The 22,941-nt window shown below is 50.1% G+C and overlaps 1 protein-coding gene and 1 pseudogene across 5 annotated transcripts in view; one reads left to right on the top strand and one right to left on the bottom strand.

The window, feature by feature from the left end:
- Nucleotides 1-22,941, bottom strand: part of SIN3A (SIN3 transcription regulator family member A) — an 802,206-nt gene that overhangs the window by 34,423 nt on the left and 744,842 nt on the right. The window lies entirely within an intron of this gene.
- Nucleotides 14,174-14,641, top strand: LOC147729023 (large ribosomal subunit protein uL23 pseudogene; annotated as a pseudogene).

Below are 22,941 nucleotides of genomic sequence, written 5' to 3'. Positions count from 1 at the left end.
CCCCAGAAATCCAACTCCCACAACCAAGTACTTACCTGTTAACTCATAACTTAATTTCCTCCGATAGGATTGCATTGACTGCTTTTCTTTGAAAAATGTTAAGTGGGGAGTTGGTTTATATGAAATTCTAAGAAACAGCAAATATACAAAAACTTGTTTACTTACCTTTTCTCTACGAAGTGTCCCAGTGTGATATCTAGGCATATCACACTGAGTATACGAACTAATCTAAAACGTTATCTGCAAAGAAATCAAAAGTAACTTAACAGTAATTTCAACTGTATTTAAAGTATTTACAAACCTGTAACTAAGTCATCTTTCATTCAGCGTGCTTGTATTGTTCAACCTGCCTTGAAAAGTCCGAGCACATAAGTAGTGGCTCATGCTCTAGCCAGGAAGGCATTGCTCCAGTCAGAGTAATTAGACGACTTACGAGTGCGCCAAGCTTCTCAGAATCTGCGACCACTGCAGCGACCTTCCCTACGACCGGGATCTGGATAGTTGTGGCATTGCATGTCGAGCCACCCGTAGCTTGAGGGATTGCTCCGCTCAAGGTCTTCTAGGGGTGGGCGAAGTAGCGCTACGCGAAGTGCACTTCGCAAACTTCACGTAGCACTACGCAAGCTGCGTAGTAGCATGTTCGCACTGTGCAAGATGCGTTTTCAATGATTGCACAGTGCGGACAAGCATCCGGCACTGTGCAATCATTGAAAAAAGGCATCTTGCACAGTGCGAGCTGTAGTTTTCTGCTGCTTGAGTAGATTATTAATCAAGCGGCAGCTTTCTCAACGCAAACTGGTAGTTTCTCATTGAGAGCGGTCGCGAGCATGCGCAACCACTCACAATGAGAAACCTGACCTCCCCGCGTTGAGAATCTCGCCGGGATGTCATTTTGCTTGCTCGCGGTAGCGAACATGACGTTGAGGACCGCGAACAAGCAAAAAATGACCGCTGCACTACGCTACGCGCGTTCGCACTGTGCTATGGGCAGCTCGCATAGTGCGTAGTTGCGCAAACTTCGCAAACTCCGCGAGCGTAGCGTAGTGCTTCGCCCAGGATTAGTCTTCAGGCCAATGGTGCAGAGATCAGAGCAGGTCTTTGGATCGTGGTTGCGCTCGAGGCACCAAAGGCACACAAGATGCGGGTCCAGTCACCAACATCGAGCGGTAACAGGCGCCGCAGGGCTTGAAGACGTCTTTTTTTAATGACATTCCTACCACACCAGGAGGAAAAGACTGACAAAACTTTGAAAAAAAAATCTAGTCACAAATTGCCTACGGGGAAGCTCTTCCTGGATCTGCGCTGACTGGTGCAGAAAGAAAAGAAATGAATTCAGTGCGCTGGGGTGGCGCTTACATAGGTATCGCGCACATCACTTGGCCGCCGCCACGCAGAGCTGGATGATGCCACATCCGAGCACTAAGGGGTAGGGCTCAAGAAAAATTTACGGTTCCAGTGTGGCGCCTGAGGATAAATTTAAGGTAAGAATCTGCGTCTAGAAGTATTTCAGATACAATGCACACATTCAAGTACATACACATTTAAGTAAAGGCAAGGACCACAATTACGGGGGGGCTGGCAAGACCTTCGCAGTTAAGGACAATCCAGAGGTGCAGAAAAAAGGCCTGTAAACCAGATCGATAAATAAGTGATTGAATAATTGACTCAAGGTGTACTTTGAGGGGGCAGATGCAACTCTACTATAATTGATGGTTTAACTTCGGCAAATGGGTAGAGCTCAGCATTCTGACAAAAAGTTGTGAGCTTGCAGGTTGTCGCATTCACTGTAGGAAAAACTAAGGAAGTCAGAAAAATAAAAATAAGGCAGACTCACAAAACTTTCCCAAGTCATGCATAAGACTATCTCATGAGGGTGTAGACACATTGCCTCCGATTGTTAAGTAAGCTGGTGTAAAAGACCACCTGACTTCTACTTCCAGCGCAAGAATGGAAGCGCATCATTATTTCCATATTGGTTCCTAAGCAGAGGACGAGGGAGGAAGTCTTGATTTCGCGATAAGGGACGTTGGGAGGGAGAGGGGCATGGCCAAAAGTGGTTTGTAGGTGAATGCCTACTATTAAGCAGGCATCACACCACAAATATTTCAGTCAATCATACACTACATTCAAGCAAAGTCCAGTGTTAATGTGTCCAATATTTGTATGCACAAGTAAAAATTCCTATTCAATTTTGATCAACAAACCCAAATTTTGAAATAGTTGCCCCATGACCAAACATGAATCTTTGTTGCCCACTGTAATATCAGGATCCTAAGAGCGAAATTGATCAGCCCTTTCCTATTTCAATCTGTGAATTCTGCGACAGAACATATATTTTTATTTTGAAGACTGAATCTGCACTTCTGTGATCCAACACATAATCCCTGGTGTTGGATAAGGGTCAATTAGTCAGATTAAACGTCCCACCATTGATTTTGTGGATCCCTCTCTTTGCATAATGGTGGCCACAACGAATATTTGTACACATACCCAGCCAATCAGACCACTTGGATATGCACTTACTTTGAGGAACCTCCACAAATTCAGATTTGCATGCAAGTTGCAAATTTAGGGTCCAAACAAAATATCCTTTCGAAGCCCACCCAATATCTTTTTGCACAGAAAATGTCTTGTGACTACTGTATGGATTTACATCAAGCCACAAAAGAGTGTGAATCCATTTAGCAGATTTTGGTGTAATGGACAGAAACAAATCCTCTAAAGTTGAAAATGCTATTTTTATATCACTTGGAAACTCAGCTAGATGGGTAAAGAGTTTGTCAAATTTCATGCACATTCATCAAACGGCTACTTCAACTTTACTTTATTATCGCAGCCCAAAGCAGAATTGGTTCCAACCTCCACTGCATTGTCCTTTCTACAACCATTTCGCCTCATTCTTCAATGCTCTGAAATGGCTAATAGGTGATGTGCAGGATATAATGCTGTTGGTCCAATGTGGCCACCCTCCTGTGAATAGTTCTGCACTTAAACATGTTTGGAGTAATAACACCCACAAACACCCAAAACCCAACACTTTACCATTTAAATCAAGATCTATAACACAACAAAACTGTACACTACCGGCACTAACAACCATCACAGATTTGCAGTAGACTAGAAAATAACAATAAAATCAAAAGTCTTTTCTAACCAATGTACTGGGGAGGCCTTACCCTTTAGACCGGTTTTGAGAACCTGTAAGCATACATATCACATTTTTAATACTTTTCGGTGCCAGATTGATCTGACGCACAAGTTACTACTTGTGTAACGATATATCTGTAAGAGACATTAGTTAGATAGATTCCTTACCGTAGAATATCCCCAGGCGTCAGACTGGATCCGGAATTTTTGCGTAGCAGTACCCTTGCGCGTCAGTAGGCGTCGTCTACGGCTCCGCGTCCGTCGTCGTGGGCGCTGTGATGACGTCGTCGGAGTACTTAGACGCCGCCTCCGCGTGCTGACGTCAGTTCTTAGACACAGCTTTTCCACGCCAGAAACGCAGAGATATGCCAAAAACCTACACTGGTGCCTTGAAACTAGGGCCCTGAAAGGTGATGACCTTAACCCTAGATATCGGTTCGCAGAACGGGGAGGATGGGTGGGTCGGTAAGGAATCTATCACTAACTAATGTCTCTTACAGATCTATCGTTACACAAGTAGTAACTTGTGCATCTGTGCATCCTTACCGTAGAATAGATACCCCAGCAATACCATCCCCGGTGGTGGGTCTGCGAACCAATAATCACACCAGAAAGTCCTGGAGGACGGAACGGCCAAAGAAGCCAGCCCTCCAGACTTGGATGTCCAGGCAGTAGTGTCTTGCAAACGTGTGCAGCGAGGCCCACGTAGCTGCCTGGCAAATGTCCTGCAAGGGCACTCCTCGGCCCAAGGCAGTTGTAGTCGCAGTGGCCCGAGTGGAATGAACCCTCAGCCCAACAGGAGGTTCCTTCTTAGCCAAGGAGTAACACGCCTGAATACACAAGATGATCCACCGTGGAATGGTCCGCTTGTGCACCGCTTTCCCATCTTAGCGCCCACATAACCAACAAAGAGTTGGTCATCCACCCGGAACTGGCGTGTGCGATCCAGATAAAACGAGAGCGCACTTTTTGGGTCCAGACGGTGGAGCCTCTCTTCCTCTCTCTTGAGGGATGCGGAGGCAGAAAGAAGGTTGGCAAGGTAATTGACTGCCCAATGTGGAAGGCTGTGACTACCTTGGGCAGGAAAGAGGGCCTTGTCCGCAACACAACCTTGTCCGGATGAACCGAAAGGAAAGGAGGTTTACAGGATAGAGCCTGGAGCTCACTCACTCTCTTGGCAGAGGTGACGGCTACCAGGAAGGCAGTCTTCAAAGTGAGAAGGCGAAGAGGACAGTTGTGAAGTGGCTCAAATGGAGCGCACATCAGAAAAGTAAGAACCAAGTTCAAGTCCCACTGAGGCATCACAAAGGACACAGGAGGGAACGTATGCGTGATGCCTTTCAAGAATCTGTTAACAATAGGGGACTTGAACAAAGAAGGTTGATCAGGCAGCCTCAAGGCTAAAAGAGCAGAAAGGTAGCCCTTGATAGTGCCCAGAGCAGAGCCCTGCTGGGCAAGAGAAAGAAGAAAGAGAAGAACCTCAGAAAGAGAGGCATTGAGGGGATCCCCAGCCTTTGCTGTGCACCATGCCACAAATCTGTTCCACCTGCAGGCGTATACCGACTTTGTGGAGGGACGCCTGGCTGCCAGAATGATGTTACAGACTTCAGGAGGCAAGTCAAATGGCCTCAACTGTCGCCGTTCAATCTCCAAGCACGGAGGTGGAGACTGGACAGGTTCGGGTGGAGGATCGTCCCCTGCTGCTGCGACAGAAGGTCCTCCTGAAGAGGCAGACGAACCGGGAGATCGACTGACATACTGAGTAGCTCGGGATACCAGTACCTTCGGGCCCAGTCCGGAGCTACAAGGATGACTTGTGCCCGGTCGCGCTTGATCTTCTTCAGCACTCTGGGCAGAAGTGGTATAGGCGGAAAGGCGTACAACAGACCGCAATTCCACTCGCGACGAAAAGCGTCTCCGAGCGAGTGCCGCCTTGGAAATTCCAACGCGCAGAACTGATGACATTGCGCGTTCTCTTCGGTGGCGAATAGATCTAACCAAGGCTCTCCCCACTGCAGAAAGAGACGTTGCGCCACATCCGAGTTCAGACGCCATTCGTGATCCATCATGCACCGGCGGCGGAATTCGTCCGCCCTGGCGTTCAGAGAACCTGCCAGGTGTTGAACCACCAGGGTCACTCCCTGATGTTCCAGCCATTGCCAGAGGCGCAGGGCCTCCTGGCAGAGGGTCCACCACCCCACCCCGCCCAGTTTGTTGCAGTACCACATGGCGGTGGTGTTGCCCGCGAACACCTGCACTACACTCCCTCGGACAGAGGGGAGGAATGCCTTCAGTGCTAGACGAATCGCCCGCAGCTCCAAAAGGTTGATATGAAGCCGGGACTCCGCCGGAGACCAGAGGCCTCTGATCTCCGCCTCTCCCATGTGGCCTCCCCTGCCCTGGAGGGACGCGTCCGTCACAACTACGTGCTCCGGTTGGGGAAGGGAGAGCGATCTGCCGCTGACCCAATCGTGGATCGTGAGCCACCACTGCAGCTGTCTCGCAGTGCCCTCTGAGATCAGGACATGGTCGGACAGGTTGCCCTGATGCTGGGCCCACTGAAACTTCAGGTCCCACTGCAGAGCCCGCATCCGCCAACGGGCGCATGAAGCCATCAGCCCCAGAAGCCGCAGCGTCAACCTGACCGAAACTTGGGATAAAGGCTGAAAGACCGAAATCCGAGCCTGTATATCCCCAACCCGCTGTTCGGGTGGGTAAACCCGAATCTGCACCGAGTTGAGAACCGCTCCGATGAAAAGGAGCTTCTGAGAGGGGCACAGGTGTGACTTCTGCAAATTGATGGAGAACCCCAGCTGGTGCAAGAGGGCTGCCGTCGTCTAGAGGTGGCTGACGACTGTCTGGGGCGAGCCTGCCTTCAACAACCAGTCGTCGAGGTAGGGGAAGACTGAAACCCCTAACCTGCGCAGATGAGCTGCGACCACCGGCATCACCTTTGTGAACACCTGTGGGGCGCTGGTAAGGCCGAAGGGGAGCACGGTAAACTGAAAGTGCTCGTGGCCTACCGTGAACCGTAGGTAACGCCGGTGGGCCGGCAGGACGAGGATGTGAAAATAAGCGTCCTGCAAGTCCAACACCACCATCCAGTCTCCTGGGTCCAGGGCAGCTAAGACCTGAGCCAGAGTCAGCATCTTTAACTTCTCCTTCCGGAGGAAGCCGTTGACGTTCCGTAGATCCAAGATAGGGCGTAGGCCCCCTTTGCCCTTCTTGGGTACCAGAAAGTAGAGGGAGTAGCAACCACGTCCTACTTCTGGCCCAGGAACGTGCTCGATGGCCCCCTTGGCCAAGAGGGCCGAAACTTCCTCCTGCAGAAGCCGCAAATGAATCCCTGATACGCGGTGGTGTTGCGGTGCCATGGCTTGAGGGGTCGTCTCGAAGGGGAGGGAGTAGCCCCTCCGGACGATCTGCAGCACCCACGGCGATTTCCACGGCCGCCACCGTGCTGGATGTTAGTCTGCGGCGTGTGGCTAGCAGCACGTGTGGGGGCGCCCCTTCATTGGCCACGAAAGAAGCGAAAGGCACCCGTTTGCTGGCGCGGGCCGAGAGGCCCAAGGACTTGGCCGTATGTTGCCCCCTCCTCCGAAGCCACGGTAGGAGGCGAGACAAAACCAGTGTCTGGAGAGGTGTCCCGACCACTGGCATCCCCAAGGTCACCTGTCCAGTCCTCTAGCGGCTGACAATCGCGTGTCAGAGGGTCCTCAGAACCCTCCCAATACTCCTCATCACCCATCTCCCGAAATTCAGGGTTGTCAACCAATGGGGCCGGTTCATTGAAGTAAAAATCCCCAATCGCCGTCGGATACGGCGCCCAGCGGCGCCGCTCCGACGTCGGAACCGGAGCGAGGGAAGCATCGGGGACGGCGCCGCCCGAGGAGACACCTGACGGACCGACGCCGGGGGGGGGGGGGGGGGGGGGGGGGGGGGGGGGGGGATTTCGTAAGGTCCACTGGAGTCGACCCAGATCCCGAAGTGGGTCCAGTGGGTCCGGGCCCGAAGGCACTGGCGGCGTCGGAATCGTTGGGCCCAGTGGCACCGGCCCTGCGGCGCCGGCGGTGTCGGGACAGTGGGGCCCTGCGGCGCCGGCGGGTCTGAAGCACTCGACGGCATCGGGGTCGAAGCCCTCGACCCGCTAGGGGCCCCAGATGGGTCCGCTGGGCCCGTAGGCGCCGCGGAGCCCGTCGGGGAAGAGAGGTTCCTCATGGCTATGAGGAAGCGCTCGATCTCCCCCGGCGTCGCATCGTGCCCAGGGACCGGAGGGTGTGGGGCAGGTCGCGACGCCCGCGACTCCGGCGGAGCCCACCTCTCTATACCTCCCTTGCAAAGTAGATCACCATGGTACAGAGCAACTTCTGGGAATCTTAAGTGAGCAGAGCCAATACATCTTTCTACATAAAAAGGAATATCTGTGACACCACTCATTGCTTCTCTTTTTGACAGATTAGACAATTGCATTGTTTAATCATGTTTTCTTTATGAAAATGTTTGAAAAGCAAAATGTTTTAATTAAAATATGTCCAAGAAATTTTACATAGTGGGAGATATTCAGTTTAAATATATAAAAATTCTTATGATGGGAAATCGTGTTTTTCCCTCAGTTGTTCCAAGATACCACTAGGTTAAATAGGCTACCCTTGCTGGCCACTGAGCAATATTTGCTTAATGCACTCATTTAATTGGTTAATACCCAATCCCCAAAAAGGAGATATAATCGTGATACTAGAGTCAAATTTGTGGTTAACACAAGCTTGAACACTCATCCTCCATGACTGACTATGCATAAATAGGAATTACCTTGGTGCATCTCTGAACATAAAGGAAAATGTTCCTTACCCACTTGATATCTGGTCGTGGCATGTAGTGCTGTAGATTCACTTGCTGTTAAAACTCTTGCCATTTAGTGTTGGGCTCGGACGTGTGCTAATTGTTTTTCTTCAAAGAAGTCTTTTGTGTCACAAGGTAGTGAGACTCCTCTTGTTGGTAATGCGCATTGTCATAGACTACATTGCTAGATTGTTTTCCTGCATGGCGGGTGTAGGAAAGCACTCCTCTTTGATATGGTCATCCCCGCGTTTTTCATGGTAAATTATGTGATTTCGACTGGATGTGAACTGGGTTTCTGCTAACCAGGGCCCCAGTGTCAGATCTTTCCCAAAACTGTATAATTGTTTCCCTAATTGGCAATGGCTTTAGCACCCTCTACAAATCCCAAGTAAATGGCACCCCAGGCCTGAAGTATTAAGGGGGGTCCTCCAAGGGCTACAGCACGAACTGTGACGCACACTTATCAAACTCATGCAGGCCTGCATTGCAGGCATCGTGTTTTGGTGCAGACCAAACTGAAAACCCAACCTGACACACATCCATGTGTGCAAGGTCCCCAAACACTGCATGTAGTACTTGTAAATACCCCTACAGCAGGCCTTACAGCCCTAAGGCATTGTGCTTGGTATTACATCTGAGGGCATACCTGCATGAGCAGATATGCAGTGGTGAAAACGAGTTCCCTAGCTACATGATGACTTCACTACAAATAGGGATGTTTGGTATCAAACCTCTTGTGTTGATAAACCCACACTGATTCCAGTGTTGGATTTGCCAATACATGCATACAGAGAGCACCTTAAAGGTGTCCCCATAAAACCTACAAGCCTCTGGTGTGCTCGCTGACTGCTTTCTGCCACTGAGACTTTTCTGACCTCCTAGGGCGAGAGAATCTGTTTTCAGGAGGCACAAAACAAAAGCCTGTCCAAAAAGAGGGATATTAGCCTCCTGATAAGCCTTCGTAGGCAGGCAAGCTTCAAAGAACTTCCGCCCTTGAAATGCGAATTTGGCTCCTCTCACAGGAGAGGAAGCCGACCCCCTTTGGCACCTGGACATGTGGGAACATTAACTGGTCAGGTAGGCGTGCCACCCCATGGCTAGTACCACCACTTAGGTGAGCTAAATTGAGGTGGACACCACTTTTCAGAAGTAGCCATCTTTGTGATGGCATTCTTAGGAATTCTGGGACAGGGATATCCCCACTTCCCACAGGAAGGGATCATGCAGGGGGGGGGGTATAGTGACTACACAGGGTTAGTTGCCCATTGGCTATTACCCTACACTCCACTCACACCCCTAAATTCAGTACAAAAAGAACAGATACCGACGACCTGAAGAAAAAAGATGGCTGAGAAGAGTCGGACAGCAAGAACAGAAGACCCAGAAACTGACTTAGTGCCAAACCTGCCAGTCTGCTGAATTCACCCATTACACTAGACGTCTAGTTGCCCTGCAGCTGCTGAATACCCAAAACCTGGGAGACCTGGCAGCCTTCGCCCAGGAACCATGACCTCCAGAGGGACAGCGGACCTGTCCCCTGCATCCTGCAGAGAGCACGAGAAGGACCAAGAGGACTCCAGCACTACCAAAACTTGACGCTGTCAAGCACCACAGCATCCAAGCCCCTGTTGCAGTGGGCCAACAGTGTCAACGTGGTCCTCAGAGTAAAGAGTCCACTGTGGAGTAACCACTCGTTGACTCCCTGATGTCGTCTGCAGCCTCTGTTTGCAGGTCCCGTCAACCTCAAGGTTTGCCGGACAGAGAAAGCAGACACCTCAAAGACCCTCTGCAAATGAACACCCGGTCCCGAGAAGAAAAGGACTAAATGTGTCCCCATGCCCCCAGCAACGCAAGAACCAAACCCACTGTTTTTCACCGGACTGGCCTCCCGGTCCCCTCCTTCAGCGTGTCTGTGACTAGACAGATTCCCATTGGACTCCCAACGCTGTTAGCACCACTGCATCTGGCTGCCCTAGTGCCCCTGGAGGTGATCTGTTGGTGCTGCCTTGGACCTTGTCCTGTACTTACCGTTGACCCATGACACTGGTCCCGTAAGTCGCTGACAAGAACTGGTAAACCACATACGATTTTCCTTCCATAGGTCAACATTGCACTACTCAGAAATTGCTCTGTAGGCTTTTTGAACTTAAAAGTATTTCTCTTTAAAAACGTAATTACCTGAATGATTTTCTTCCGATGCCTAAACATATATAACGATACTTGCTATTTTTTTTTATAAATTGGTGGATCTCAGAGTTGTGTGCCATTTATTGACTACTGTGTGTATTTTCAGATGTCTTGCACTACTCTATGATAAGCCTAAGGCTGCTTGACTGACCACACTATCCCCTGTTAGAGCACCTGGGATTGCCATAGCAAGCCCCCTTTCCCCTCATACAAAATAATACTTTTGTCAATTTCTAATTCTTTTTAAAATAGTTTTAGACTAGCTGTTAAGTCCCGTAGTAAAACTGTTTAGAATTAAAAAGTATAAAAGACAGTTAGGCCTTTAGAAAGTATTTAGCAGGTTCTTAAAAGGTTCCCAACTACTTTAAAAACTATGTCTGAGACAGGGACTTCCCTGGAGCTCAACCTGGCACCCTAGTGGCCCCATAGATCATCCAAACCTAAGAAGCTCTGCAAAGCATGGAAACTTGTAATTTTTTTTGTAAACAAATTTTATTGGCTTTCAGCACAATCCTACAATACAAAAGGCTTCCAGTTGCAGGTATAATTTATCAAAATTATTTGGCATAGTGGTCCATTGCTCCCTGTGTGGCAACTGCTCCGGTTACTCTATTCTCATCCACAGCATACCCCTACATATTGGCAAAACAACATAATATTTTATTAGTCCATAGAGATCTGTCAATAGTCCTTATATTCTCTGCTCAACAATAACCCACCCAAGACAAGCCCCCCGCACCTCCATCACCACAGGCGTGTCACATATAATCGGTCTCGTACCTTTCTAGACCTGGGTTATGTTATGCTTTTCACTACCCTCTGCAATAGTGGGTCTATGCCAATGGGCAATCAATTAGGAGGCAATTACGCCAGTGCGCTCATGACATTTGGCATACGGCAGAATTTAGGGTGTTGGGTTCAATCTGTGTTGCCAAGGGCTCCTCTATTAAGCTGTCATTTCTCTCCTCCTCTGGGTGCTTTAGAAGCTCCGCCAAAGCTATCCATGCTCTGGCTGTTTCCAGTGTTTTCTCACTCCCCGCCCTTTTCGCTAATTGCAAACTAACTTCCCCCTCGGATTCCGCCCATTTGACCTATTCTTTTTGCCATCTGTGTAAGGTAGGGCCCCCTCTTGCTTTCCAGTGTCTGGTGGACTTCCTTTTAGCCAACACCAGGTCTATAAATGTACTTGTCACCTTATTCTTTGCTGTGAGAGTGAACCAGTGTAGTAGACAACTCCCCGGTTTTACTGCAATCTCTCGATCAGTCACACTCGTCAATGATGCCATCACTCCTTCCCAATATCCCTCCAGTTTAGGGCAGTTCCAGAACATATGCAGGAATTCTGCCCCTTCCGTGTTGCAACGTGGGCAGGTGGCCGTTTGTGTACAAGTATTTATTAATCTTGCCTGGGGTATGGTTCACTGTATAATACGGAGAAATGCACTAACTGGAATCTAGCGTTCCTGGTACTCTTCCATGCTCGTATCACTAACTCCCCCCAAACTTTATTGGGTATTGACTTGCCTAGACCTGCCTCCCACTTTTGATGTAGTAACGTTTCAAGTAATTTGCGTCTACAGAGTCATGTGATCGCTTTAAAAGTGCCTGCCGCTGTTACTACTTATTGACACCGCCGATGTCTGGTGTTCTGGGAGACCCTACCGCCAATGTCTCTGTATGGCCGCTGTGAGAGCTGAATATAGAAGACATTCTCTCCCTGGAAGGTCATATCGTTCCCGTAGGTCATTAAACGGGTTCATGGCACTTTCTTCATACAAATCTCCTACTGTGGTTATTCCCTTCTCCACCCAAGAGTCCAGTCTCCGCCAGTCTCCCCCACAAGGCAATGCCTCACACATGGTCAGTGGGATTTTGGGTGCATAAGGACGCCCACTCCGTGCACGTTGCAAGACCCTGTTCCAGCATTTACGGACTGTTGTTAATTCAAATGGTACAGCCTGCCCTCACATGGGCAGCGCCAACAGCACTCGAGATATCATTTGTAGGCTTGGGGTATCATCTCCCTGGTGGTCCGCCCCTCTGAGTCCCCAACTTTGTAAACCACTGCATCTGTGCCGCAAGATAATAAGCCTCCAAGTCAGGTGCAGCCAAACCTCCCTCCGCTCTAGGTCTCAAAAGCATGTTGAGCGTCACCTTTTGCCTGCTCACACCCCACAAGATCATGTTTTTGAGCTGTGTAAATAGACGCGCCGGAATCCAGACCGGGAGCATTCCAAAATAATATAGCAATCTTGGCAATGTTACCATTTTCAGGAGGGAAACTCGGCCCGCCACCGACAATGGGAGGGTCCCCCAGAAATCAAAGTTACTTTTGGCACCTCTAAGCGTTCTCCCTATGTTGCCTTCTAATAAATCTTCTTGTGAATGACATATTTGTGTACCCAGGGAAGTCAAACATCTATCCTCCCACTTCACTCCTTTCGACCCTGGCGGACCTGTTCTGTTCGTCCCAGTAGGGAAGAGGTACGACTTTTCCCAATTTACTCAGAGACCTTTCATGCTTCCCAGGTCGTACAGGAGCTCCTCCGCTCCCCTCAGTGCCTCCTTCGAGTCAGCCAGAAATATTAGCCAATCGTTGGCCTGTAACGCTATGTGTTGGACTTGTCCAGACACCTAAAGGCCCTGATAGTACCTGCCTGTTCTAGCACGGACCGCTAGTGGCTCCATTGCCAGGGCAAATAGTAATGGCGACAGCGGACATCTCTGACTTGTTCCTCGACCCACTGCGCAGGCATCAGATATCAGACCGCCCGTTCTAACTCCGGCGGAGGATTCTTTATAGAGGAGGGACGTCCATTCAACAAATTCTGCCCCCAAATCGAATTTCCTCATCACTTGGAATAGATAAGGCCATTAGAGGCTGTCAAATGCCTTTTCAATATCAACCGCGAAGTCTGCTGCCTCCATCACATGCATTGAGCTGTATTCTAGGTGGGGATAAAGCCCGCCTGGTCTTTATGTATAAATGTTGTCACATGCGGGAAGCTAATATCCTACTCAGGATTTTGTAATCCAAGTTAAGCATGGAGAGCGGTCGGTATGCCGCAATATCCCACGCAGGTTTCCCTGGCTTAAGAAGTGGGATGATAACCGCTTCCCTCGTTGTCTTGGGGAGTCGCCCCTCTTGCCTTGCCTAATTGTATAGGTCTACCAGTCGGGCCGGATTTGCCAGCCAAGCCAGGAGAGCTCCAAATTTGTCTCTCTCTGAATGGGCGCGCATCGTATAATTTTTATAGCTGAAGCAACGATGTCACTACTTGGGTTGCCACTGCTTCTTTTGCCTCTAATAGCTCCTCCTGCTTGTCCACCCTTCCAGGACTTTCTTTCTAAATCTCATGGAGTTGTTGCTCCGCCAGTAGTATGTCATGTAAGAGGACCGTCCGTGTCCCCACCATTTCCGTGATACAGCGCACCCTGATGACCGATTTAAAGGCATCCCATTCTATAAGGGGACTCGTAGCCGTCTTGGCATTCTCTAGGAAGTATTGCCCTATAGCAGTACCCACTGCAGCATAGAAGATCTGATCCTCCAAAGCCTTGGGTCTCAGGCTCCAGGTGGGTATTTGGTGTCCATCACTGGTCTATACTAAACTTAATATTGGGTTGTTGTCAGTGATTGTTCTAGCTAGGTATTCACTAGACCGCACTCATGCACATCCGGGGAACAAAATATAGCATTCAATCGGACATGAAGTTCATGCATCGCGGAGAAAAATGAGTAGTCCCCCTCCCCAGGGTGTTGAGCCCTCCAGGAGTCTATCATCCCCCATTGCTGTTGCCACTGCTGGCACAACTCCACTATCTTGTGTATGGGAGCATCACAGAGTGGGGATGAGAGCTGTCCAGTATGGGTAATACAATTGTAGCTGCCGCCTAATATCGTCAGTCTGCACAGGGGAAAGCATGCAGGTAGTTGGGCTAGAAAAGCAGGTTGCTCCGTATTAGGAGCATATAGGCTCCCAAGTACTATATCTCTGCCATGGCACCGAAGGTCATGAAGGAAGCAGTCCCTGTTAAAACCAAATTAAAGTCCAAGGCTTTGAAAGCTAAAACTGCTGTTCTTAAGGGGGTACACAGTCACAAGAAGAAGAAAATTAGGACAGCCCCTACTTTCAGGGGGCCGAGGACCTTGAGGTTAAGGAGGCAACTGAATTATCCCAGGAATAGTGTTCCTCGTTGGAACAAACTTGACCATTAGGCAATTATTAAGTATCCCCGTACCACTGAGTCTGCCATGAAGAAGATTGAAGATAACAACACACTTGTCTTCATTGATGATGTCAAGGCAAACAAGCACCAGATCAAACAGGCTGTAAAGAAGCTTTATGATATTGAGGTTGCCATGGTCAACACACTGATCATGCCAGACGGCGAGAAGCAGGCATATGTGCGTCTAGCTCCACACTATGATGCACTTAATGTAGCCAGCACAATTGGCATCATCTAAGCCTGCTCTTTAGACGCCGGTACAGTTAGAATAAAATGGAAAAACTGCTATCTAATCGTCTAGACACTACCACAAATCTTCCCTCAGGGTCTATTATCTGTTGCGTGCACTGAAAGGGCGCTCCGCCCTTACCCAGATCAGGATGCCCCTGGTAAATGCCGAATAGCTAGTAAAAACACTCTTCCCCTCCACTGATGCTGGAGTGCAGCCCCTTCCTTTGCCAACAGGTGGGTTTCTTGCCGCAACACAATTTGCACACCTCCCTTAATCAGATAGGCATGTTCAATGTGGGTGCGTAGCATAGTATGCATCCCCAGACATTCCAAGATATACATTTAATATTTACAGGGGGTGCCATTACATGCAGTAATTTCCATCCCTAGTGACTTTACTGAAAGTGACACGTCTGGCCCCAAACGACAATCCCTTATCAAAATGAACACCCCAACTCCCCTTCCCCAGGACAGGTACCCAAAAACTAGTCCCCATCCAAACTAACAATAGGTATTAAAGTTATCGGATAGTGTTGGCGTTATGTAGCTTACCCTTCTGGGGGCCCAGGGCCCCACCAGGCAGTACCCCCTTGTATTTTGGCTTGAGCAGAAGCCCTGGTTCATATGTAATTGTCAGTCTGTCTCTATAGCATGGGTGGTACAGCCCATAATTGATCTCACCGCTCGGATCCCTGCATGCAGCTCAATGGTCCCCCGACTTTCCTCCATCGTTTGCCCCACTTAGACAATGACATCCGCCGTCTGAGGCGTGACTTCCGGCAACGAAGTCCTCATTCACGTTGGTTGCCAGTGAGCTTTCTGATCTATCGATTTCAATTCCGCTTTTGCTGGATTCAGGGCTAGAGCCCCCCTGACTAAGTTCCAAAACTGCCTGCAGCACTCTGCGCCTCTCAGATCTACGCTCCTTGGGGACGGGGAACGATTTGGTAGTTTGCTATTATTCGCTCGCTGTTGTGTCAGGTCCGGGGATAGATTGCGTCCCTCCTGACCCTGATGAGAGTCCAGCCATTCCCACGCTTCTTGGGGAGTAGTAAAGAACGAATAGTTTCTTACCTGTCGTTGTAGTTTTGCAGCTTGAAGATCTTTCTGGATTCACTATGCTGTGCATTATTCCGCGGTCTGGTGGTTGAGTCCGGAATCGTAGTCTTTTCTTTCTTTTTTTTCCCGTAGCCCAGGTGGGCGTCGACGTCCCACCTTTTGATGTATTTCCGGTGACGTCTGCACGCTTCCTGCTGAAGCTCCCACTTTTGGGCGCCATCTTCGGATTCTTTTTTCTAGTGTTCGTTCTGTTTCCGAAGGTGTGGCAATGTTCAACTAAGTCATTCACTGCTTTAGCCTCTAAGGCTTCTTTTCTAAGTATTGTCTCTGTTTCAACCACCTTTTCCTCTCCAGCCTCATCTTTTCTGGCGGAGGTGGGTGGGTTCGCTAGTGAATCATGAATCTTTCTGGATTCACTATGCTGTGCATAGACTTAGTAGCGATTTCTCATGTTTGTGGCGGCTGGGTGGAAGATGGGCGTTGGTTATTGAATATGTGTTGAAGCACCTTTTGTCAGACTTGTGCTTCCTTGTTCATCTGAATATCCACACAGTAGTGCTTCGTGAACGTGTGCACCGAAGCCCATGTTGCCGCCAGGCATATGTCCTGAATGGGTGTGTTAGCTAGGAAAGCTATTGTCACTCCCTTTCTCCTGGTAGAGTGGGCACGCGTCCCCTCTGCTAGTTCCTGTCCTGCCAGTTCGTGGCAGAACTGTATTGTTTGGGCAATTGTTCCTTTAGTTACTGGTTTCCCCATGAATCTGTTAGCGAAGGACACAAAGAACTGCTTTGTTTTCCTGTGTTTCTTCGTTCTCTCAATGTAGTGCATGCCTGACCTTCTGGTGTCTAGGGTGTGCAGTGCCCTTTCAGCGGTGGCTGGTTTCTGGAAGAAACTTGGTATTTGTATTGTCTGGTTCATGTGGAACCCAGACACCACCTTTGGCATGAAGTGTGGGTCCGTCCTCATCACCACCCTATCATTGTGTATCTGGATGTAGGGTTCTTGTAGCGTTAGCGCCTGTAGTTCGCTCACTTTGCGCAGTGAGGTGATTGCTACTAGGAAATCTGTTTTCATGGTCAGCATTTGTAGGGGGGCCTTGTGGATGGTCTCGAAAGGCTCTTTCATGGGTTCAGTTAGGACTAGGTTAAGGTTCCATGCCGGTGGCAGCACCCTCTTTGGTGGTGCGATCCTCTTTGCTCCCTCAAGGAACCTCTTAACTACCTGGGACGTGAAGAAACTCTTGCATGTTTCTCCTCTTGTGTAAGCGACTATCGCTGCCACGTGATCTCTCAATGAGGATGAGCTCAGATTCTTGTCTAGCAGGTGCGTGAGGTACTTCAGCACCGCTGAGTCCTTCTGCATCTTATTGTGCAGCTTTTCCCTCCTGCACCACAGTGTGAATCTCTTCCATTTTGATACGTAGCACTTCCGTGTGCTGGGCTTTCGTGCCTCCCGCAGTCTCAGATGCGCAAACTATGTCCTCAGGAGCCATGCTACTAGGCTCAGGCTCTCTGGCTCCGGGTGCAGCACCTCTCCGTTTTGCATGGAGAGTAGGTCTTTCCTTCTCCCGAATCTGTGGGGTGCACTCTGTGTCATCTCCATGATCTGTGAGTACCATGTCTGCCTGGCCCATTGCGGTGCGACCAGTATCAGGGTCATGTTGTTCATTCTGCACTTGCTGAGTACCCTGTGCATCAGCGGTATCGGGGAGAAAAGCGTAAGCAAATGTCTTGGACCAGTCTATCCATGGGGCATTCCACAGGGAGCCCTTTCTGGGCTGGCTGGATGCGAAGTTTCGACATTTTGCATTTTGGCGTGTTGCAAATAGGTCCACCGACTGTGTCCCCCACCTGTCGAACAGCCTCCTTGTCTCTTGTGCATTGAGCCGATGTCTGTCTGCTGAGCCAATCTGCTTCTACATTGTCCTTCCCTGGTAGATGTATGGCAAGCAGGTCTATCTTGAGTGGGATGGCCCATCTCCATATTTCCTGCGCTCGCCTTGAAAGCGGGGTTGATTGTGTCCCACCCTGCTTGTTGAAGTAGAACATCGCTGTAGTATTGTCTGTCTGGATCAACACTCTCTGGTTGTACAGTTTCGTCTGGAAGGCCTTTATCGTGAGGAAAACGGTCTTCAACTCCAGGTAATTGATGTGTGTGACAGAATCTGCTGGTGCCCACAGACCCCTCACTCTGAGTTTCTCCATGTGAGCGCCCCAACCCTTTTGGGATGCGTCTGTGGTGATGGTCACTGTTGGCGTTGGTGGAGTCAGAGGCTTCCCCCTTGTTATATTCCCCATGTTCCACCATGCCATCTCTTTCTGCACTGAGTGCGTTACAACCACTAGATCCTCCCAATGACCTGTAGCTTGTCACCATTGCTCTTGTAGCCATTCCTGTAAAGGTCTCATGTGTAGCCGTACATTTGGCACTAGGAGTATGCATGATGCCATCATGCCCATGATTTTGCTCGCCGTCCCCACTGTCCGAGCTTGCCCTTTCTGGTAGAGCTGCGTCTCCTTCACCAACGCTATCGTTCTCTTCTCGCTGGGGAACACCTTGCTTTGTAAGGTGTCGATCTGTGTTCCCAGGAAGATTTTTATTTGTTCTGGTTTCATTTAGGATTTCCCCCAGTGGATGGAGAATCCCAGGTTCATCAGCGTGCTTGTCACTCTCTGTGCGTGCTGCTTGCACGTTCTGTATGAGCTTGCTTTTATTAGCCAGTCGTCCAGGTAAGGGTATACGTGTATTCCTTCCCTTCGTAGGTGTGCTGCGACTGTAGCGAGGCACTTTGTGAAGACCCTTGGTGCCGATTTGAGGCTGAACGCCAGGGTTGTGAACTGGTAGTGGTCTTTGTCGATGACGAATCTGAGCAGATGCTTATGCCCTCTGTTCATTGGGATGTGCCGGTAGGCATTCTTGAGGTCTATGGTGACCATGAAGTCCCTGCCTTGAAATTGGGGGAGTACCTCTTGCAGGGAGGTCATCTTGAACTTTTGCGTCCTTATGAATTTGTTTAAGAACCTTAGGTCCAGGATGGGTCTCATTATTTCGTCTACCTTTGGTTCCAGGAAATATGTTGAGTACACGCCCCTGTTCCTTTCTCTGTAAGGTACTGGTTCTATGGCCTGCTTTTGCAGGAGCTCTTTTGCTTCCTCTTGGAGGAGCTCTGGCTCTTTCCGTGCTAGCGCCCTTCTTTTAGGCTTTCTGCTCGTTGGTTTCCCTTCCAACTTTATGCAGTACCCGAACTGTATGATGTTGAGTACCCATTTGTCTGAGGTTATTCTTTTCCACTCCTGGAAGAAGTGCTTTAGTCTTCCTCCCACTGGTCTTACATGCTCGCATGTGTTTACTTCGCGTAACTCCTGTCTGTTGTATTTGTGCTCCACCCTTGGAGTTTTTGCTAGTGTGGGCACATGGAGCTTGCTTAAGTCACTTAGATGGGGGGTGGAGTGGGGGGGGGGGGGGAGCGGGGGGGGGGGGGTGGGGGTTGTTGTCCCCCTCGCTTATTCTGACCACGTCCATTCCCTCTCCTGCGAAAGGACTGGCCTCTTGGCTGGCACTGCCAGGACTGCTTCTGTTGCCCCTGCTGTGTCTGTGTCGGCCTGGTGGGCTTGTTGGAACGCCTGGTGCGATGACGCTGGCTGGTTTCCTCCCGTTCCTTTAGGCCTCCGTGACGGGGTGGCTCTCTTAGTACCTCTGAACTGCAATGCCCCCATGGATCTTGCAGTCTCGTTATCCTTCAGCTGGCTGAGCTTCTCATCCACTGGAGCCTCGAACAATGACTCTCCGTTGAATGGGGGGTTCAGGATGCTGTGTTGCACTTCCGGCTTGAAGCCTGAAACCCTGAGCCAGGCTTGCCTTCTTTCCGTGATGCCCATCATCATGAGTCTGCTGGAGGTGTCTGCTCTGTCCAGGGCGGTTTTGAGGCAAGAATTTGCCACATTCTTCCCCTCCTCGACAAGGTGTTCAGCTCTTTGCTTGAATTCCTGAGGCATGTTCTTTATTAACTGGCCCAGTTCTTCCAGGATCTGGTACTGGTGCCTGTTGAGCAGTGCGTTGGAATTTGCCATGCGCCAGTGCATTGCGGCATTCCGTTCAATTTTCCTTCCAACCAGGTCCATCCTTCTGCTTTCTTTGTCTGGGGGTGGCCCAGAAGTAGTTGGCATATTGACCCTCTTCCTTGCTGTGGTTGCGATGATGGAGTCTGCTGAGACCGAGCCCTGAATGTAGGGTGCGTCCTTGGAGGAGTACTTCTACTTTTTCTCCGTCCTGGGTGTGACGGCTTTGCAGGTTGCAGGCTCCTTGAAAACCTCTCTCCCCTGTGCCATGACGCTTTCTAGCATGGGCAGGTACTGGCTCCTGGTTTGTGTGGGGAGCAGTGTCTCTAGAAGGAAATCTGCCTTCTGCTTCTCTTCGTCAAGTTTTACTTTGAAAACTAAGCTGCATTCCTGATGACTGTGTTGTAAACCCCAATGTCATCAGGCGGCAAAGGCCTCGAAGGATACGTGCCGCCGCTCTCCTCCGGGCTCTCGGTGTAGACGCCTTGCCAATCTATATCTTGAGTCTCCGAGGATGCAGACCCGAGGAGCGTCCTGCGGTCGTCGTCCCCTTCATATTCGTAGTAGGAGGCCTCTTCTTCTGGTTCGTCGAACCCCTCGGCGCTCCCCGACTGTCTTTCGACGTCGTAGTCCTCCTCCTCCGTTATCTCGACAACCTGTGGCTTGGGTTTCGTCGGGATCATGAAGTCTTTCATCCTGGCGTCAAATTATTTCTTCCCCTGCAGGATGTTCTCCATCTCGGCCTCGAGCCGTCTTCTTTTTTTCCATTTCGGCAGCGTGGTCTGGGTCAAATGGTTCGGCCGGTCTTTTCGGCAGATAGGTCGGCGCCGAGCCGACCTTTGGCGACGAAGGTTTCGGTGGCGAGCTGGCTTTCGGGTCCTTTGTCGGCACCGAAAGCCTGAGACAGCAAGCTGCTGATCAGGAACACGGAGAGGTCAGTGGCTCCCCCTGGACCTACTGGGAGGTAGGACTCCTTTTTACTGAGGTCAGAGACCCTTAACCTCGTGGCATTAGGAGGGTGGTGGTGCCTCACCAGCATAGAGTTTCTCCTCGCATTCGCCCATGGCATCCCCCTAGCTGGGCATCTTGGCCAGGCAATAACTTGGAGTAGGTTAGTCACCCACTTCTATTGGTCAGGCATGTCCCAGGAGACCGATCAAGCCATTAGCAAGACAGGCGGCCAACCAAAGGACATCCTAATTCCAGTTCTAGTGGTTGGGGTTCCCTCTGAAAGGGTAGGGATTGACACTGTTGGTTCCCTTGACCCTTAAACTGCATCAGAAAACAGATTTATGTTATGTTATTGGAGCTTATAACGAGCACAGATACTCCAAGGAGTGTCCCGGCGCAAGCCTAGAGAGGGGAAGTGGGGCCGATTTAAACAAAGGGAAGTGTTTTCAGTCTTTTTTTGAAGAGACCGAAGTCCTGGGTGCTGCGAAGAGCCAGAGGAAGCAGATTTCATGCCGTAGTAGCTCTGACAGCAAGAGTACTGCCACCCCTTCTCGTAAGCAGGAAGTGAGGGGTGTGGACCAGGAGCTGAGATGATGAGCAGAGGGGTCTGGTGGGGCTGTAGAACAGGAAACGCTTCCTTGAGTAGATAGGGTCGAAGGCATGCGGGGTACGATGGGTCAGGGGTTTAAACTTGACTTGTTCGACACAGGCAGCTGATGAAGTGAACACAGATGCTGCCTAACGCACAAGTTGCTTACCTTCGGTAACGATATATCTGTAAGAAACAGTAGTTCGTGTTAGATTCCTTACCTTAGAATATCCCCAAGCGTCAGGTTGGATCCGGAAAGTTTACGTTAGCAGTACCCTTGCGCGTCGGTAGGCGTCGTCTGCGGCTCCGTGATCGCCGGGATGACGTCTGAGTATTTAGACGCCGCCCTGGCGCGCTAACGTCAGTTCTGTACATAGCTTTCCACGCCAGGAACGCAGAGCCATGATAGAAACCGACACTGGTACCATGAAACTAGGGACCTGAAAGGGATGTCCTTAATCCTAGATATCGGTTCACAGAACGGGGAGGATGGGTGGGGCGATAAGGAATCTAACACTAACTACTGTTTCTTACAGATATATTGTTACCGAAGGTAAGTAACTTGTGCATATGAAAGAAACAGATTAGTGTTAGATTCCTTACCTTAGAATAGATACCCCAGAAATACCAACCCTGGTGGTGGGTCTGAGAACCAAGATCACACCAGAAAGTCCTGGAGAACGGAACGGCCAAAAAAGCCATCTCTCCGGACTTGGCTGTCCAGGCAGTAGTGCCTAGCAATACGTGTGCAGCGAGGCCCACGTAACTGCCTGACAGATGTCCTGGAAGGGGACTCCCCGACCCAGGGCAATAGTAGCCGCTGTGGCCCGAGTGGAATGGGCGCGCAGCTCCACAGGAGGCTCTTTTTTTGCCAAAGAGTAGCAAACCTTGATGCACAAAACGACCCACCGAGAGATGGTCCGCTTGTGCACCACCCGTCCTTTCTTAGCGCCCACGTAACCAACAAAGAGCTGGTCGTCCACCCGGAACTGGCGTGTGCGGTCTAGATAGGAGAGCACACGTTTTGGGTCCAGACGGTGGAGCCTCTCTTACTCTTTCAAGGGATGCAGAGGTGGAAAGAAGGTGGGCAAGGTGATGGACTGCCCGATATGAAAGGCTGTAACCACCTTGGGCAGGAAAGAAGGACGAGTCCTCAGAACAACCTTGTCCGGATGGACAGAGAGGAAATGAGGTTTAGAAGATAGAGCCTGGAGCTCACTCACTCTCCTGGCAGAGGTGATGGCAACCAGGAATGCAGTTTTAAGAGTCAGAAGACGAAGAGTACAGTTATGAAGTGGCTCGAAGGGAGTGCACATCAGATAAGTTAGTACCAGGTTCAAGTCCCACTGAGGCATCACGAAGCGAACAGGAAGAAACGTGTGTGATGCCTTTCAAGAATCTATTTAAAACAGGGGACTTGAAAAGAGAAGGCTGATCAGGAAGCCTTAAGAAGGCTGAAAATTGGCCAAGAGGTAGCCTTTGATAGTGCCCAGAGCAGAGACCTGCTGGGCAAGAGAAAGAAGAAAGCGGAGAACCTCGGGGGGCACAGAGCGGATCCACAGCCTTTGCTGTGCTCCATGCCACAAACTTGTTCCACCTGCAGGCGTATACCGATTTTGTGGAGGGACGCCTGGCTGCCAGAATCACATC

Source organism: Lissotriton vulgaris, chromosome 2_2 (assembly GCF_964263255.1).
Source record: "Lissotriton vulgaris chromosome 2_2, aLisVul1.2, whole genome shotgun sequence".
NCBI classification, from domain to species: domain Eukaryota; kingdom Metazoa; phylum Chordata; class Amphibia; order Caudata; family Salamandridae; genus Lissotriton; species Lissotriton vulgaris.
The sequence above is the reverse complement of the archived record's forward strand: the minus strand, read 5'-3'. Positions and strand labels throughout refer to the sequence as shown.